This window comes from Cynoglossus semilaevis, chromosome 15 (assembly GCF_000523025.1).
Source record: "Cynoglossus semilaevis isolate Cse_v1.0 chromosome 15, Cse_v1.0, whole genome shotgun sequence".
NCBI classification, from domain to species: domain Eukaryota; kingdom Metazoa; phylum Chordata; class Actinopteri; order Pleuronectiformes; family Cynoglossidae; genus Cynoglossus; species Cynoglossus semilaevis.
The window spans coordinates 3,954,670-3,972,833 of NC_024321.1; the positions used below are offsets into that span (position 1 = coordinate 3,954,670).

The following is an 18,164-nucleotide window of genomic DNA, read 5'->3' on the forward strand; positions in this document are numbered from 1 at the left end:
GGGCTGGGGTAAGGGATGGGGTGGAAGGGGGTTTATTACCGGATAATGGTTGTTTAGGATTCGCTGAATGTTTCTAATATTTTGTACCTTATTCTAAGACATCTTCAGTAGTGGACCTTGGGGTCATTGAGTGTTTCGGCCATTATCAATAGACACTTTCACCCTAGGAAGGCCTCGCTGGGGTTGATCATGTGCCAGGGTGTGTCTTGCTAATTATTACTATTAGGTTCATTAACATTACTTTCTGACTTAATTTGCTACTGTTTTTACGGGCTAAGGTTAGTTTATTATTTTAATTGTGCCTATTATGTATGAAATTTACTATTGCAGGTACATTTACGTTGATGTGATTAGGTCATGCTTCGAGCCACGTTAAAAGAAAATGAGATCAACCACTTCATAATCACACTGAACCCATTTTCTGATGACTAAACCAAAGTTTAATTTATCCAAGTCCTACATTATTAATAAATATGGACATTTTTGTTTTTGAAGCTGCATAGTAATTGGGTTTGTGAAACCACTGGACAGCAGGGACAGAGTCGTCATTCATTCCTTGACCTCCTACTGCTAAATCATATGTAGGTTTGGGAGGGGCTTGGCTCAATTCAGGCATTCATCAGGTAACAGTGGGGTACATGCTGGTTAGTTCAACAGTCTATCACATATGAAGATACAGGCTGATGCTCTGCCTGCTGGGCTTTGCTGCCTGACGCACCTCTGCCAGTGCCTTTGAACAGGCGTGCTCCTCTGAACACCTCCCTGGGCCCGACTAGTGCATGAGTGTCACCACTAGTGCCAACTTACCTCAAGGATGATTTTTCTTTGGTGTGACCAAGCGGAGGGGATTGGGGCTGCGGCAGGGGAATTGTTAAGGGTCATCCTTATATTTACCTTCAGGGTGAAGGGACTGGGGTAAGGGATGGGGTGGAAGGGGGTTTATTACCGGATAATGGTTGTTTTACGTTGATGTGATTAGGTCATGCTTTATTTGGCCCCCAACTCCCCTCTCCTCCTTGGCACAAACACTGCCTTTCTCTGCCTCCTCTGCCAGTTCCCTGATGGCTTTCCTGCACCCTGCTCTTGTACATCTCATGTCGTGATACAGTTGACGACCCGACCACCATGACCATGCCCCTGCATCCTACTTCAACGAGGCATGTCATGGCTTTCTAGCCGGCCTCTCTGCATTCTGCTGCCAGCTCTGCATACTTCACATGTTTCCACTCATTGGTGGCCTCCATGACTTCCTCCCATGGGACGGTGAGCTCCACCATCAGAATGGTCCTGCGTGGCTCTGACCACATGATCAGGTCTGGCCGGAGCAAAGGTTCTGTGATCTCTCTGGGGAATTGGAGTTGCCTGGTGAGAGTACTGTTGATGTTACTCTCTGGTGAGGGAGGTTGACGTTCTCCCCGGCCTTTGCGAATCGTATGGGACGTCTTGCTGGGGTGGAAGGTCCGCTGTTGGCCTCCTGTCTGCATGACTACGCCACCTCGACCTGCTTCCTTAATACCAGGTCATGATGCCACCACCTCGACTTGCTTCCTTAATACCAGGTCATGATGCCACCTGTAGCAGCCTTGGGACAATGAGGTCTTGCAGCCTGACAGGATGTGCTGGATGCTTGCGTTGCTGGTGCTGCACAGGGCACAGGGCTCTTTCGCATCAAATCACTGGTGGAGATTTCTTACATATACAGTAGATACAACCATACACACTCGTACCTGTGGTCAATATACAGTGTACAAGTAGCGTAATCCCCAATCTGTGTCAATATAAGTGTACAAGTAGCGTAATCCCCAATCTGCCTGGTTTGGACTGTGGCAGGGAGTTGCAGAAACTAACGAAAACCTATACACACAATGAAAATATATGCACTCCATGCTCCTGCATGTACTGTATATGCCCCGGGAAGAAAATAATGGGTGCATGTAGAATTCCTTGTCAGTGAATTAAAAGTGCAATGTGATTGGCTCACAGTTCAGCGCTTGTTTCCATTGTGCTGCGACTTGACCGCATGTCAGTTTGTTAGTGCACATTTATCAAACATTGTTTGTTTTGGTGGAGGAGTAGGGGGCAGTGGACCTCTGTCTGACACGGGTGGATATGGCCCAGCAGTAATTGTCAAAACGCCAGAACTGGAGATGTGCATATATTTCTGTGTATGAGAGGAAGGAAATGAGGAGGAAGAGGCAGAGAGAGCAAGGGAGAGATGGGAAAGGATGGGGAGGTGCGCAGAGGAGCCGAGAGAGTGAAGCGGAGGAGAGAGAGAGAAGCAGCGGTTCGCCTCATCCTGCTGCTCTCTCAGCATCCGTTCTCTGAGAGGAAAGATAACGGGAAGAAAAGAGGAGCCCAACCTACTTATGAGAAACAATTTAAAAGGAAAGAAAATATAATTAACCAGGGTCTTGCTTTCTGTCGTCCACTATCGCCCCACGCAGCTTTCGCAGGGCTGCGCGAAAGTTTCCACCAGGGGGAGAAGGAGGAGCGCCCTCTCTGTGCTGTGGGGATGATCGTCGGATGCTGAATTTTCATTCCTGGAGGCAGGAATGTAGAAACTGTGGAGACCGGCTTGTCTTGGATTGATTTGCGGTGAATCTGTCGGAGGGAGAGATCTCACAGTGCCTCCCCTTTTCCCACTGTGAGTTTCACACTTGCATGCACGCATTTTCCAGCAGAACACGCGTCATTATTTCACTGTGGAAAGGTGGAGTATCTTACAGGAGCAGCATTCAAAAGATTTTGCCCACGTCCAGGAGTGTGGAAGGAGAGAAACACTTGATTTGCAGAACGACTGAAGGACATCTTTCATATTTGTATTTGGGGGAAAAAAGTAAGTTTCCAGCAGATACATCTTCTGATTGATCTGTGATTCTCCAGGACTGGGAAAGGATTTTAAAAAAAAAATCTTTCCCTTGTGGATCAGCTTCAGAGAGTCTCGTGGACAGTATGGTTTTGGATGACGTGTAAAGGTATGGTTATCTATTCGTTCATATATATATAAATATACATATTATCATCATCTCACCGAAGGGCTTTGAGAAAATGGCAGATTTTGGATCCAGAAAAAAGGGCTCCACTGTAGGGAGACTGAGGATGGGAGGGAATGAAGGAGGACTGAAGGTTGTCTGTGCTCTGGCCAGTTTTTTGCAGAAAAGTGCAAAGTTGTAATAAATCTTTCCTTAAAACAACAGAACATCCTCTGTTCCTTGCATATAAACCAGAACGTTTCCATTGATAATGTGAGGCTGCTCCCCATTCCAGTCATCTGCATACTTTTGCATGTACGTTTGCTGGAAGGGGAGATGTCTGACTGCAAAGCATTTCATCTCATCCCTGCTACATAACGGGTTATCACCAGGGGAAGCTGCCAGTGGAAGCAACATAATTGCAGCTGCTGTTTTTTTTTTCTCCCCATCCCTTATTCTTTCATCGTCCTTGCAGCAGCAGTCTGTGTGTGAATTACTTTTGTTTCTCTGACCGCTGAAGAGGGCTGTGCATTTCAAAAGCTGGATTTTATCTCTTGCTCACAAAGAACTGATAGTGTCCAATAATGCAATATCTGTCTCCTTAGCTCCTCTGCCTGCGTTTATCTGTGGATGTATGTGTGTGTGCAAGTTTAACTACACAGTATAAGATCTGGTCCCCTTTCTCAGGCTGTCTTCATTCAGTCGCGTTGTCTGCCCCCGGTGAGACGGCCAGGGAGCAGATCTCTACGTATGTTCTCACTCTGGAAGTTTTTTTTTTTTTTTTTTAATGTAGGGACTTGGGAGATGGAAAATGTGCACAGTAAAAGGCAGACATGGGTGTAAACTATCATGTTGATGATAAGTAAAAGGCTGAGAATATCCATGCCTACACAACCAACAAATATTAGGACGAATTCCATAAAGAATATACCAGCAGGCTCCTAGCTCTTACCCAGTTTGGTCAAACGATACTTTATGTACCTCCTCATGCAACGCACAAACGAGTGATCATTAAATGTCCTTGTCTGTGGGAAAAAAAAAAAAATCAAACAGAGTATAGCAGAACATCCACTGGGGGGAAGTGGAGCCTTTATAGGAAGCTGATGACAGTTCCTTCTCTATTCATTCTATTCGTAATGAGCTTCATCTACAGTACGTGTGTGCCAGCTGAGTGCACTTTTGTGCACGGATGTTGCAAGGGCGAACATTTAACTCAGTGAAAGCCAGTTTCTGAGTGTGTTATCTGTGTGGGTGTGTGTATTTGTCCAGTGCTTTGAGCTTCATCCCTATTTTGATGTTTTATTGAGTGTTAACCATGGCAGTACTGACGCACTGCTTCTGATGCAGACGAGCGTGATTGAAAGGAAAGCACTAAGCCTGACCCATGTTTTTCTTTCTAACACTGGAATTAGAAAATGCTGCATTCATCTCTTTACACACCGTGGATTTTGGTTTTGGATGATTTGGTTCAGCTGTGGGATTTTCTGTATCTACGTACCAATTTGACTTTCTGCTTCTATAGGGATAATACATTTCAGCTTCATGAAGGCTAAAAACAGTACAGTATGCAGCCAAGATATTCTTGTCATTTATGGTGTTGATGAAGGAGTCAAAGATGTGGCAACACCGTTTTCAGTGGATCCACTGAGTCAGAGGAAGCACAGAACAGAAGGGAAGTGTCTCCCCCACTCTGTACCGTCCAACACCTCAGGATTATTCATTGCTCCTGACATTGTGTTCCACATGAGGCAGAAAAAGATGAAATGACTGTAATGACGCAAAAAAAAAAATAAAAAAAATAAAAAGGGCTCAGCTTTTTTGATTTATCGCTGGCAGACAAAAGTTTGAATGGGTACGCGTACTGAGTCAGTGTAGGCAGCTCGAATGGACACACCTGCTTCTCTCTATCATAAATCATTTGCAATCACACGTCACTGTGCATCTGTCACTTACAGTCACTGCAAATTAGACCCAACGTTTTTATCGCTGTCTTAATCAAATTGGCAGTCTTTAGACTTCAAGTGAGTGTCAAGAACGTCGCCAATTAGGAGCTTTTCTCAGAATGTCTTACCTCATTATGGCGTTAACTAACAAGTTATATTAGGTTCCTTTACAAGTAAGTAATGTGTTAAACAAGGTGTCGCTGGTGGAATGGGAATGTAGTAAAGAAATAAAACCTGGTGTCTGACTGAGGGAGACTGAATAATCAATCATACATGGGAAAAAACTCGAGAAAGGGTTTAGACATTTTGAATAAAAATACCAGATTATACGTTAAAAGAGTTGCTACACCTCTGCTATATACTTTTAATTATTGTAGATTTCATAGTTTGCTTATAAATGCATTGTGATTTAGTGGTCTAACATAAATCTTTTTGACCAAAATACTTTAACAAAATGTTATGTATTGGCTAAATATAAAAATAATTATCTAAGAAACTAGCGGGATATTAATATTGTAGACCAAAAGTGCTACAACAAGAATACATCTGTATGCAAAAGCTTGTTTAAAAAAAAAAAGTATATCACATAAAGGTAGAAAATAACATACAGTATGTGACACTGAATATAACCCCAGAGCTTTGGAAAAAAAGTGTTTAAAAATAGGTCAAATTTGTTTCAGTATTTGAAAAAATCTCCTGCCGTAATTTGGCATTTCAAGCTTTAAAATTCCTTTAAAGACCAAAGGGATTCAGTTTGAAACGTGCCAATTGGTTTTTGTCTTTGTGTAATGGAGAAAACATATCATTTGATACAGTTCTACAAAAATATATTGAAGTGCTGTTATGTGGCCACAGGATAGTTATAAAGGGATTTCAGACAAAAATAAAATCTGTAACCAGAAGCAGAATAGTATATTGTTAGCCTTAAGTCCATTAAGGACATGGTAGAAAAATCAATGATCAGCGACTGAAACGCTGGGTTTCAAATTTATTCATTTATTTTTGTGTTTTCCTGTCTGACCTTTAGAGACTGTTGGGAATATGTACTCTGGAAATATCAGATTTAAACTTACTGAAGCAAAAAGAATTGTAGATACACATGAAACAATACTTTTGCCTCTTTGCTAATGTTGGTGCATGGACTCAAATAGATCTGTTGCAGCACTGCTGTGTCCAGGAGTTCAATTTGCTTTTGTGTTTCTGAGAAAAAAAAAAATCAATACTTGGAGAATTTTATAGCACACACATATTTATCCCACAGCTACTGTACATAGCTTCACCTAATGCATTCACTTGACAGGTAATTTACATTATATTTATGCTGCAGCCATGGTTACAGTGTCACATAACTATTATCTAGATATACGGGCCTAGGATGGAAACCTGCTGCTGAATGTGCATATTCCGTTATCCATGTGAAAATAAGTATTTTAAGAAATATATTTATTTTTATTTGCACATACTTTGTTGCCAGCCATTCTAGTTGTCATTCTACATTTATTCTTTCATGGTGTGCTTATTCATGCGGTGCTTGAAACTGATGGGAAGTCCTGGAGTCTAGATGTGTCTCAGATGTGTCTGAAACTTCCTGGCTTATCATAAAGAGGCGGCTCAGACAGAGGAGTGTGCAGACAGTAGGAAAGTTAAAGTGATTTACCATCAAAAGTGCGGAAAACTGTGAAAAGTGTACTCACAGTTATTGCAGTAGAGAAAAACATCTATAGTATATGAGACATTTATTTCAAATGACATTTTAGTCACTGGAGAGCAGGCTGTGAAAAAATACAACTGATTTGTAGTCAGGCCCCTTTCTGCACTTATGGGGTAAAACACAATATGCTCCAACAGCTGGGTCATTTATGGAAAATGCTTACTCATGATGGCCGACTGCTACCAAAGGGAGGGGCAATGATTGCGTTTTAATACCGACTGATCACTTTAACACAACTTGTTTAAAAGCAAAAATACAGCATGGCAGCAATTTGTTAAGAACCCATGGAAAAGTTTTCCATCCCAGACTGTAGTCCATGTAAGAAAGACAGAGACGAGAAAGAAGGACACAAAGGATTTCTGTCTGTTGTTCATGTGATGTGCTAAGTGGCTGCTGGTGGCAGTGTGTAGCTCCTCTGGGATACAGTAATCACAGGGAGGCTGTCTGGGTAGAAGTGCGGACTGATATACGCACGACCTCTGACGACGGTGACCCTGCTGTTGGTGCCACTTTGAAGTATGACCTTTCCCGGGTGAGCTGTAGAGGGCGACGGGTGCAGGAAAAAGTCATTTCCTGTGTGTGTCGACAGAAAGCATTAGTAAGGTTCAAGGGTGATGTACTGCACCAAGAGTAAGGGGCACACACTGTATTTGTGAATGGGGCTGAACAGAAAGGACTGACAGAATAATAGTCCAAGTTAAAGTCCCACACATTATGCTCTGCTCTGACCTTTGTCTTCCTTGTTACGTATAGTAAGTCTTACCCTTCACACTTCAAACACTTTACAGGTTTTTCTGTCAGTTTACAATATGGAAAAACCATGTTTTGAATATAGGGTTTGAACAACTGATCAACTAGCTAACAAAACAGTCATTAGATTGAGAAAAAAGGTTCACATATATATCTGTTGGAAAATACAGTACATGTTGCGAAAATCTGACAAATCTCTCAGGTAAATCACTTCAAGGCATTTCAATCTGTAACTTATTTTCTGTTTATACCTAGAATCAGTGGAACCAAGCTGTTATAAAAATGAATCATGGAAATGCCAATTGTCTGCAGATTGTTATTCAAGCCTGCAGTGTCCACAAGGCTCTCCACAGGACATGGAAATCATGTTACATGTTACAGTGTGTGAGGAGGGTACAATTACTGATTCAAGAAATGTTCCAATTAGCATTATAATATATGGCCATTTGCCTTTGTTACACATGGTTAAGCAATCAGTCAACAAAAAAGTTCTATTCCATGATCAATTTCTTTTTTAACTGTAATTCTGGCTTAAAGGAAATATAAGTAATACATTTGTATACCGTTTGCATATACAATATTAATGAAATATGCATTATATCATTATTACATGTTGAATTTTGAGATGCTGATGTTCACATGCTAACGATAACACATCACTCATAGACCTCAAAGTTTACTTATGGTTTTATTACTGACCAGTTAGAAATCCAGTTTAAACCAATCAGCCTCATTAAATATACACTCTCCAGAAAAACACAGCACATGTTCTAACAGAGAAGACTGATGGATGCTAGCTCTGGAGTGTGTCCTCAAAGCCGCTCTGTCACTTCTGTGCCTTTACCCCCTTGTCCTCAGTTTGCAGCAGGCTATTTAAAGTATTGACCACTCTGCTCTTTAGATGCTGTGTCTCCAGTATCAAGGTGAGCAGCTACTTACACATTCATCTCTCTGTCATGTGCATTGCTTTGCTAAGCTTGATCAATAGTCTTGTTAAATGATGGGTATTAACAGATCAGATCAGGTCCTGAATATCAATGTGAGCTGATGGCAACGCATGCGGCGATGTATTGAATGTAGCATAGCGTTGCGAGTGCACTGTCGCTATTCGCTTATAAACAAGTATTGTGAATATCAATAAATGCACCGTGTCTAAATATGACCAACCTCACTCAAGAAGGTATTTCAAGAACTAAGCATTAGGATTTGTTATAGGAGAAGCAAGGGACGAAATTTATTTGTGTTGTATCTATGACCTAAGACCCGTCTGTGAAAAATAACTGTCTTAACAGAAAAATAATGTTGTTTTCAAACATTTCAACATCTTTTAAAATGGATGACTTTGAAATGTTATTTCATTACAATCAATAAATGAAACTAATGAAGAATAAATGGTTATGAAATAATGTGAGCCTACATTAGTCAGAGTTATTTATCCTACAGCTGTCCCATGCTGTCACACAACTTGTTGGTGTATTTTTTATTTATTTTTTCTTCAACCCCACGTCTGCCTGTCACATAGCCATGGTCAATAATATAGTTTAACGCTTTGTGCTTCTGCATGTGTTAATTTAATGAGTCGTACGAGCTTCATATCTCATTAAATCAGTTCACCCACTCATGGAACCGTTATTATACTAGGGATCCTCGGTGTACGACGTCATCCAACTGCGGTGAGGACCAGTCCTCTCAGCCACAATATTGGGCTTAAAGATCTTTTGTGAAAAAAGAAAGATACTTCTGTTCCAAGTTGCTTTATTGACTAATTGCTCAAAACAAAAAGTATACATTGGTCACTGGCCAGAAAGCATTACTGTACTTGATCTGTCGTTGGAAGCACCAGTGCCAGATAAATATGCGACAAACAGCCCATCTTTAGAGTCGGTGGATGACTGATACAGTTTGTACTGCTCTCCTGACACGTACTTTGAATAATGTCAAACTTGTTTTCCTCTCTTCTCTGAGGAGGGCAGGGCACTCTGCCCTTTTCCCTTGAACACTCTGAGCCTGTAAGCGACTCAATGTACCATCCATTCAGTCAAAGCATTGGGATGAAAGTATCTGTGAAATGTAATTAGATTAAACACAGCCTTAAGCTAAAAGCCACAGGACAGAAAAGTTAGGTCATTACTGGCGTACAGCCTCACCACTCATGCTTAGGACGGTTCTTAGCTGGAGATGCACGTCGGCTTTCATCGCAGCAATAGTTTTAAGTGTCAGGACATGAAATTTTCACCTGCCTCTGAGCACTAACTTGTGTCTGGACTCCGCTCCTGTCAGACTGAAAGGCTCCCAGCAGGACAACAGGACTGCACTTGTTAGTGCAGGTCACTGATCCTGGTCTCCTTTGGGCTTATAGCTGATATAGACCAAAGTACAGCTTTGGTGTCTGTAAGTCACTAATACTTCATGTGGGGCAACACGAAAAGGTCTGACACAGGTTTTAACTTCTCAGGGAGGGAGAAGATGTGTGGGGGTTTTTTTTAGTAGCTTATGTTCCCAGTCTATGATACGGTCTAAAAAATTGTGGCTAAACATAATAATAATAATAATAACAACAACAACAATAATAATTGTGCTACAAACTTTCTCCAACACTTACAAAATAAATGTATTTATTCCTATATTTGTCATTGGCCGAATCAAGCATTATGAAAAAATACATATTATCATTGCTAATAGGCAGACTTTTTTTCACAGAGCTACAGATACGTAAGTCCAAAAAATATTTGGGAATTTTAAGGTGTATAAATAATTTTTATTTTTACTTTAGAAAACTGTTTACCCAAAACAACCAAATCATTATTCTCGTATTACAGTGTGTGTGCTATAATGTATAGTATATAAGAATGCGCTATGATAAATAGAACAGTTTTTTGTTCCAATATTTGATCCTGAAATTTTGCTCAATATCCTAATGATATTGATCCTGAGTATTGATACAAACCAGTACAAACCAATGTCAATTCTACCTTATCATTCAGACCAACACAGTATGGATGAATAATTTCCCCATGAAGTCAGGGACTCGATACAGTCACAGTATTAAAGTAGGCCCTGGACATGATTTATATTCTTTAAGGACATCATAGGTTTCCACTTTTGGAACTATGTGACCTTTAACAGTCGACTGCTATCCAGTAAGTGCAACCACTTCCATTTCATAACCGTGTTGCTGTCGTCCCGAACTCCCATATAATACACTCACCCCCTGCTCTTTTTTTTAGGCTGTTGCATAAACTGCCAATAAATTTGCAGGAAGGGCCATGATTCACTGTTGCCCTTTTAATTTATTGCATGCCTCCTTCTTATTTTCCTACAATCTCAGATAGCTGTCAGTGCGTCGAGAGTCTCATTGGAACCTTTGTCATGCCTCTGCTCCTGGGCTGGGGAGCATACTGTTCTCTCTCACTCCTTCTTTATCGCCCCTGCCCTTTCTTTTCTTTCTGATTTTCTCCTTGAACAGTGTGTTAGCGCAGGTTTAACTTATGCATTAAGGAATTATCCTTGGATGGGATGAAGCCTCTGAAACCCAGCTGCACTCTTTTTAAATCTTAAATTTGGTTAAAATTTAAAATTTGTAGTTGGGTTGATTTAATTAATTCATTGTTGTAGTTTTTTTTTTAAAGGCTGGCTCGGTATTGTTTGTCTTTATTTCTGCAGTAAATGAGTTGGGAACAAAATATCTATTTCTGAGAAAATGTTTTTTTTTTTTTTGTTTGTTTTGTATTCACCAGCATGACTGATAAAATGATCTTGTGGCACTTCATACCATTCTGGTGATGTTTTTAGTTACTTTATATTATTTATTTTACAGAGAAACAATTTATCGTCTACCATAATAGGGATGTTTGGCTTTCCATAAAAAAATAAATCTTCTGTACACCAATTACTACGACAAAATGTTTTGAATAAGAGATGCAATTGAATCGTTCTGACAGTAATTTCTTATTTGGCAGCAGAAAACGCAGTATAATTATATTAAGATGCTCTTGTAGATTATAAACATTTTATCCACTGATAATTTTATTCAAAAGAAAGGGTGATTTTTTTTTTCCCCCACATAATTTGGTTTAAACTTTAAACAAATGCGCATTACATGGAATATGTTGTCATTTTACCTAAATATAACAAGATATGTAGGTCTGTACTGTATGTACCAAACTAATATGAGATTAACTTTTGTATCCATGTTTTAAACCATATATGTTTTTATACATACACTTTCTATTGCCTTGGTCTTGTGGGCTAACGACGCTAATAGAGGAGATTGATTAATATATATATATATACTGTATATATATATGTGTGTGTGTGTATACTTTATGTATATATATATATATATGTTTATATACTTTGTATTTATAGTAATCACGTATCTGTTCCTGTTATTTGTGTGTCCTACGTTTTATCGAGTTAATGGCATTTCTCCATTCTCCATACAACAGCTGTGTACAACATGACTGATGCGTGTACTTGGAAATATTTATTGTACAGAATAAAAGTGCAAATTGCACTGCTGTTGGATGAAACCTCAATATTTGTATTATAACCTTTATCTCAGAGCACAGGGGATGCTGCAGTTGTCAACACTTGTAATTCTTAATTCCTTGGATTATAAATCAATGAGCATGTATTAGGGTGAAATCCCCACAGTACCCAAGGCCTTGTTTGTGATCTGCGAATGAACGGGAGAAAAAACGTGCAGCCGAACCTCAGGGGATGTGAAGCAGATAGACTGTGGACGTGCTAGTCACAGCCCACAGAGCCTATCAGATACTTGGGGGAAAAAAGGAGGCTGGAGCTCAAGGTCTGCTAGGGAAGAAAAAGAAGAACAGACATTTAGAAACTAGAGTTTAGTGCTTTCTGGAAAGCTCTGGACAACGTGTGTTGGATAAAAGGAAAGTTGTGTTCTTTGGTACTTAAACTAGGACTGCAAATTAAAAAATCTATATTGATCAATGTTCATTTAGCATTTATTTTAACTAACTTAGCATCACTTTAACCTATTTCTAAACTTCCATTGGCAACGGCAGCAGCAGGGATTTTCGGAGTCAATTAGTCAAAAAAGACACTGCAGTTGTAGCTAAAGGGCTACTTATAGATTAAAAAAATAGAGTTTCATGTCATGTCCTTGGAAAACTTAATGCAGTCTTTGGTGCTTGGCAACACAGCTGCATCTGGAATAAGATAAACGTCAAGCTCTGGCTTTTATAAAGTTTATGAGAAAGCAGAATAAATGTGGAGTGAGACCTCTATGGGGCGGAAATGACCGATAATCCAGTGGTTTATGTCAACGTAGCCCTCGATTAGCTCCCCTGAATTACTTTGTTGTTAGTAAAACCAAAAGTAAATCTAGCAAAATATTTATATCAGGTCTTAAATTGGTGGCTTCAACTGATAAATCCAATCCCTTATTTGATATCAGTTTATACATTGACATTAGAACTTAATCTCATCAAAACTAACCAAGGGGCTGCGGTGTTATCACTGACAAAATAACCGCTAACTAAATATTAAAACAACATTTTTTTGGGCTTATTGACCTGACCTGACTAATGCAAAAGACAAGAATACTAGTGATGCCATCGCCCTAAAAAAAAAAAAAAGAAAAAGGACAAGTTAAACTGGTGAAAGTTTTAGAAACTGGTAGAGGTGGAAAGTTGAATATAAAAAAGAGGAGAAATTGTCTGAAGTAATTTGTGAGTAAGAGATTACAGCACGGATTAAAGATTAGGGCGTGTTGAGACAGCAGCACCGCCGGTAGACTGAAGGAAAAGTTGGACGACGTAAAGTTCGAGGATGACAGCTGAGGTGAGGAGGTTTCATATGGAGTCTGAAAAGCAAGATTTATAGAGTTTGGACATGTGTTGAAGAGACGGCATTTTTATTAGGTTGGTGACGGGTCTGCTCGTTAAAAGGAAAGTAGAAAAAGCCTTCAGCAACTTCACCTTAAATGTGACTGTTGTAAGAGTGGAAGAGGCAGGATACGAGATGAAATAGAGGATGATGGTTCACTGAGGCGACCAATGAAGTAAACATGGAGTTTTTTTTTTTTTTTTTTTAGCAAAGGACGCTCGAGTCTGTGGCAAGCCCAGAAAAATATCTGAAGAGGCCCTGGAATCTTTTTTTTATCTGTACGTGAGTGTTTTAGAAATAGTACATTATAAATATCTAGGACACTGTATCATAAAGCAGAGGTAAAAATAGTGTTTTAAACATAGTGCCTGTAGATCCTGAAGGCATCTGACAAACCCACACAGCCACATCATACACAAACACACAAAGGCACACAGGCAGGCATAAGGCAACTAATTTAAATAATTTAGATAAGATGAATATGTTAACATACATTATGCTTTTCAAAATAATGCATCTCGAGAAGCATTTTTGTAAATGCGCTTGACAAAGTAATGGGATTATCCTACATGGCTGCGTCAGGAAGCCTGTTTGCGTAACATACGGGTGAGGAAACATTTACACTCGTTTAGCCATTTAGTTAGTTAATGATCGAGGACACGCTGAAAACACTGACACGAACATTTTTTTTTAATCCAGTGGCATTGATCCATGAGAAAAACACACTGATGTAACATAAAGTTTACTTGTGACAGAGTGCGCTGGTGATGATCTCATGGTTATATTTCTGGCCTGTGGGAAGAAGACAGAAATGACTTGGCTGGAAGAAGTTCCTGTGATGTGAACGACAGGACCTTGTTCACAGTGAGTCGCTGAAGAACATTATCCTGGGTGAGAAGGATGAAAGCCTTCCGTATGTTGCACTGTGCATGGCCAGAGACCTCGGTCCTGAGGGTTCTGTCCGTCTACTCTTCCTGTCGGACACCCATCTAATCCCATTACTGTGTGTGTGTGACTCACCACTTTCAACTGTGGGCCGGGATAAAAAAGCATAAGTAATGCATCCCCCGGGTGAATCCTTCCCCAGATCAATGGAGATACAATGACCATCTACAAAGACGCTTGGCTCAAGGCCATATTTGATCACTTCAACTGTGCACTATAATTGTTACTTCTTTTTTTTTTTTTTTTTTGGTTAACCCCTCTGAGACTTAATTATTTCCATGTGTTTGTAAGGTACCTTTACACAAGAACACAAAGTGAATACTTCAGCTTGCCGAGGAAGTAGATGAATATTTGATGGTGCGCAAAACGACAGAAGGATGGTGTGAGTCGGAGCGGGGGAGATAAGAGCGGAATGTGACGGAGCGTCAAGTCCTCAAAGTGGGCTTGAAAAGAAAAACAAACACTTGTTGACATAACAGCTGAAGACATTACAAGTCAGTAGGAAACAGTTGTGATAATGTGATGCGACTGGATGATGATCAATGTCTGGCTCCGGCGCATACTTTGCCCCTGTAATTTGGGTTTTGAGGACAGTTCAGGTAATTCAGTAGCATCACTCCTACTGCAACACAGGTGACCTGTAAAAAAGTCAAGGCACTAAGACGAAAATAGGATGAAAGATCTGAAGTAGTGATAGGAGTATCGAGTATTGACTACTCTTATAACATATTGATACAAATTAATAAACAAAAAGATACATGTGCCTCTTCCACAAATATTAGTGTCTTGCATTTGTGCTGCAACAACCTCAACCAGACTCATTTACTTTTTAGACAACACAATAGACAATAAACCAACCTGTCACGTGACACTGTTGTAATGGGCAAGTTTTCCTTTGTGCAGCTCTAATGGACACGACTCCACTCAGTCCTTAGTTACACTTACAGTCTTATCTTGAAGTGTGGTCTCTTAAACGAGCAGTTCAGAGTCAGTCTCTGCGATTGATTCTCTTAGGTCTCATGTCCATTAGTGACAGCTAATGGACATGAGACGGTATAGTAGTACAGAAGATTTTTTTGCCCTGTTTGAGAAAACACAACTAGGTCTGATACTTGATGACTTGATTTAATTAGACATGAAACTGTGGTGTGAATTGTTTTTAGCTGATGCAATCTTGGCAGTGAGATTTGGTTTGGTGTTTTTTTTACATTTTTACATTATTTTTTAACATATCAGTAAAAATTTATATTGGAATTTAGATTGGAAATCTTGTTTTTTCAACTAACTTTTTATTTTGAAAAATGCGGATGTTTTGCAAATCTGTCAAGTTACAAATTGCTGTTAAATGCCATGTTTACTTGTAACTAATATTGTAGTTATGATTGGTTTTCATTCTCCTTCTGTAACATTAGGCAATGTTTGTGGTAGCCTTTTTACACCTTTAGATGTTTATTTAAAATGTTTTATTTTCACTTTGATCAGCCCACTTATTTTAGAAGTTACTTCATCTATTATTATTATATAATATACAGTATACGTATATATTATATATGTCTATATATATAATATATACTGTATATACTGTATATCTATATATGTAGATTTTTCTTCTTTGATGTATGTGGTGAATGATACATGGATAGTCCATTTATATTTAATTGTCAGCAGTAAAGAGTCAAAATCTTCAGGAACAACCAGCCAATCAGAAGACAGACTCACTGAGCCATCCAGACTGTAGAATTCAGACTAGGCTCCGCCGTTGGATTATCAGGGTTACAGTCTGTAGTGTTGCCTGCAGTGAAGCCTGCTGTGCCTGCTCCGAGCTCACTTTTGGAGGAGGATTAGGGAAGAAGCACTCTTCTCACAGCTTCTAAACCCTCCGGGGCAGACAGTTACGGTGCCAGTTTGCATTGAGCTGAGCCATGGCAGCACGGACACAGAATGCTCCACCATCTGGGAAATTCAGGAGAGGGTCGATCAGGCAGCAAGGGAAGTCTGCATACATGAAATATGCTCCTAGTGAGCAGCAGTTAAAGACCCAGAGCTGTGAAGCTCAGCTTTTTTTAACCTCCTCTGCTGACTTTAGGCTGTAGATTACGTTATGCTGTGAGTTAGCAAGTTTTCTGCCCACACAGCGTAACCATAATAACGAATCAGTCAGATTTAGACAAGAGTTAAACTGAAAACCAAAAAGAGTTTAAAATAGTTGGATGTAAGTCCACCAACTTGAGATCATAGGACTTTATTGCAGCACTTTTTGAAGTTGTAATCTTTACTTTATTTGCAAAAACATATAAAATCTCCAGTAGGAATTTCAAGGGAATACAGATGTGCTTGGGTTTGTTTTTTTCATAAACATGTTCCATAAAAACGTTCAAAATTTGCCATCAAGTCCTCGGTGCTGCGATCATAAGAATACATACACAACGGCACCAGTTAGTTAGAAATAGATACCAAATATTTCAAATAAATTCAAAACACTTTATGTATCACCATTACATACCGTCTTAGCAACACCTTAAAGCTGCTACATATATGTTACCATGACTCTAACAATGTTCCTCCACGCAGTAGTGTACTAATGTGTTCCTTCAGTAGTTGCAGTAGTAGCTCCTTTGTTTTACAACATCCTGTTTTATGACTTGACTTACAGATTGTCGTCTCACTGTCATCCACTGACTGAGCAGTCTGTATAATCATCGGTGAGAACGTGGCACAGATTGTCGAGCGATAAGTGTGGGAATTTAATGAGGAAAGTTTCCGACGCTGGCAGCAGCGTCATTCCCAGGAGCAGCGTTCCTGTCACCGCTGCCTGATTGAGTTTAGTAAACACCTCAGTGCTGAAGTCAAGCCTCCAGGTTCTGGAATGCATTGCATTTTATGTGATCTACACTGGCTCGGGGCTATCCCCCTGCATGGGAGAAACATAAAACTGAGCAAAATTACGAAGTGACAATTTGATTTACCATCTGGTCTGACAAAACTTCTTAATGGTACATTCAGAAACTTGATTAATGCAAGAACTTCATTTTATTTCATCCTGTTTTCATGTGTTGTTATTGTGGCTATACTCATTCTTTTTGTAATTTTTCCTGAACTCAGATAACCTTGTGTTCTACTTTGATAGCAGAATGTACTTTCATTAGATTTCAACTAGGTCACAGTCTGTACACAAGCAGGCAACAGTAGATTAAGTGTCTACTTTGAAGCATCACACCTGGGAGACATTTGGCCTTGAAAGCAGAATAAAAGTTTCTTTTGCCGCCCGCGCCCTCTTGAGAGGATGCCGGATTTAATTTAACTTAATTATGAGATGATAACTTTTCAAAAGCTCCTGCTCCAATCAAGTCCCATGTTCTTGTGTAAGTATTAGAGATATAAATATTAAAATGTTTGATGTCAATCAGTGTAATCATAATATAATTTCCCCTAAAGAGCAATAAGTCCATGTTTTTCTTTTTTTTTTCCATGCAAATAAGTACAAGTATGTTACATAAATCTTTCAAAATCCTTTAAGCGGACCGGATGGAGACACCAGCGGGCTGTTTTTGGCCCTCTGCCCATATGTTTGACACCCCTTGATTACAGCACTGACAGCAAAAAAATGATTTGTTGACGCCCCGTGATGTCCACGTCCCCATATGTTCTTGTTGTTGGACGTATGTGTCGGTGTAGTTCCTTGTGTCAATGTGATGGTGTTAGTAAATTAATCGACTCGAATTCTACTTTATTGTCAGTGTATTGAAAACAGTGAGAAGTGGTCAATGTCTATGGCAGTAGCTGATGTCGGAGTTTATGTGTTCACCGGCCTAGAATGCATGCTAAACGTTGTATTACGGATGATTGGGTCAACATTTCGACGCCTTTTCTCTCCCTGCAGTTTGACGTACATTTTTTTAGGGCTCCTTGTTTCATCCCCCCGCCCCCCGCTGTCATTTGAACTATATACTCACATTTTTATTTCACTCAACTTGAAATCACATC

General features: G+C 39.7%; 1 protein-coding gene across 3 annotated transcripts in view; it reads left to right on the forward strand.

The window, feature by feature from the left end:
• Nucleotides 1-18,164, forward strand: part of lingo2 (leucine rich repeat and Ig domain containing 2) — a 199,125-nt gene that overhangs the window by 8,906 nt on the left and 172,055 nt on the right. For 2 of the 3 annotated variants that reach the window (XR_003051948.1, XM_008326579.3), the window contains exon 1: nucleotides 1,836-2,975. The gene's annotated coding sequence lies outside the window, so the exon portion shown is untranslated. Of the gene's footprint in view, nucleotides 1-1,835; nucleotides 2,976-18,164 lie in introns of those variants that run through there. The other variant, XM_017039506.2, reaches the window with a different exon arrangement.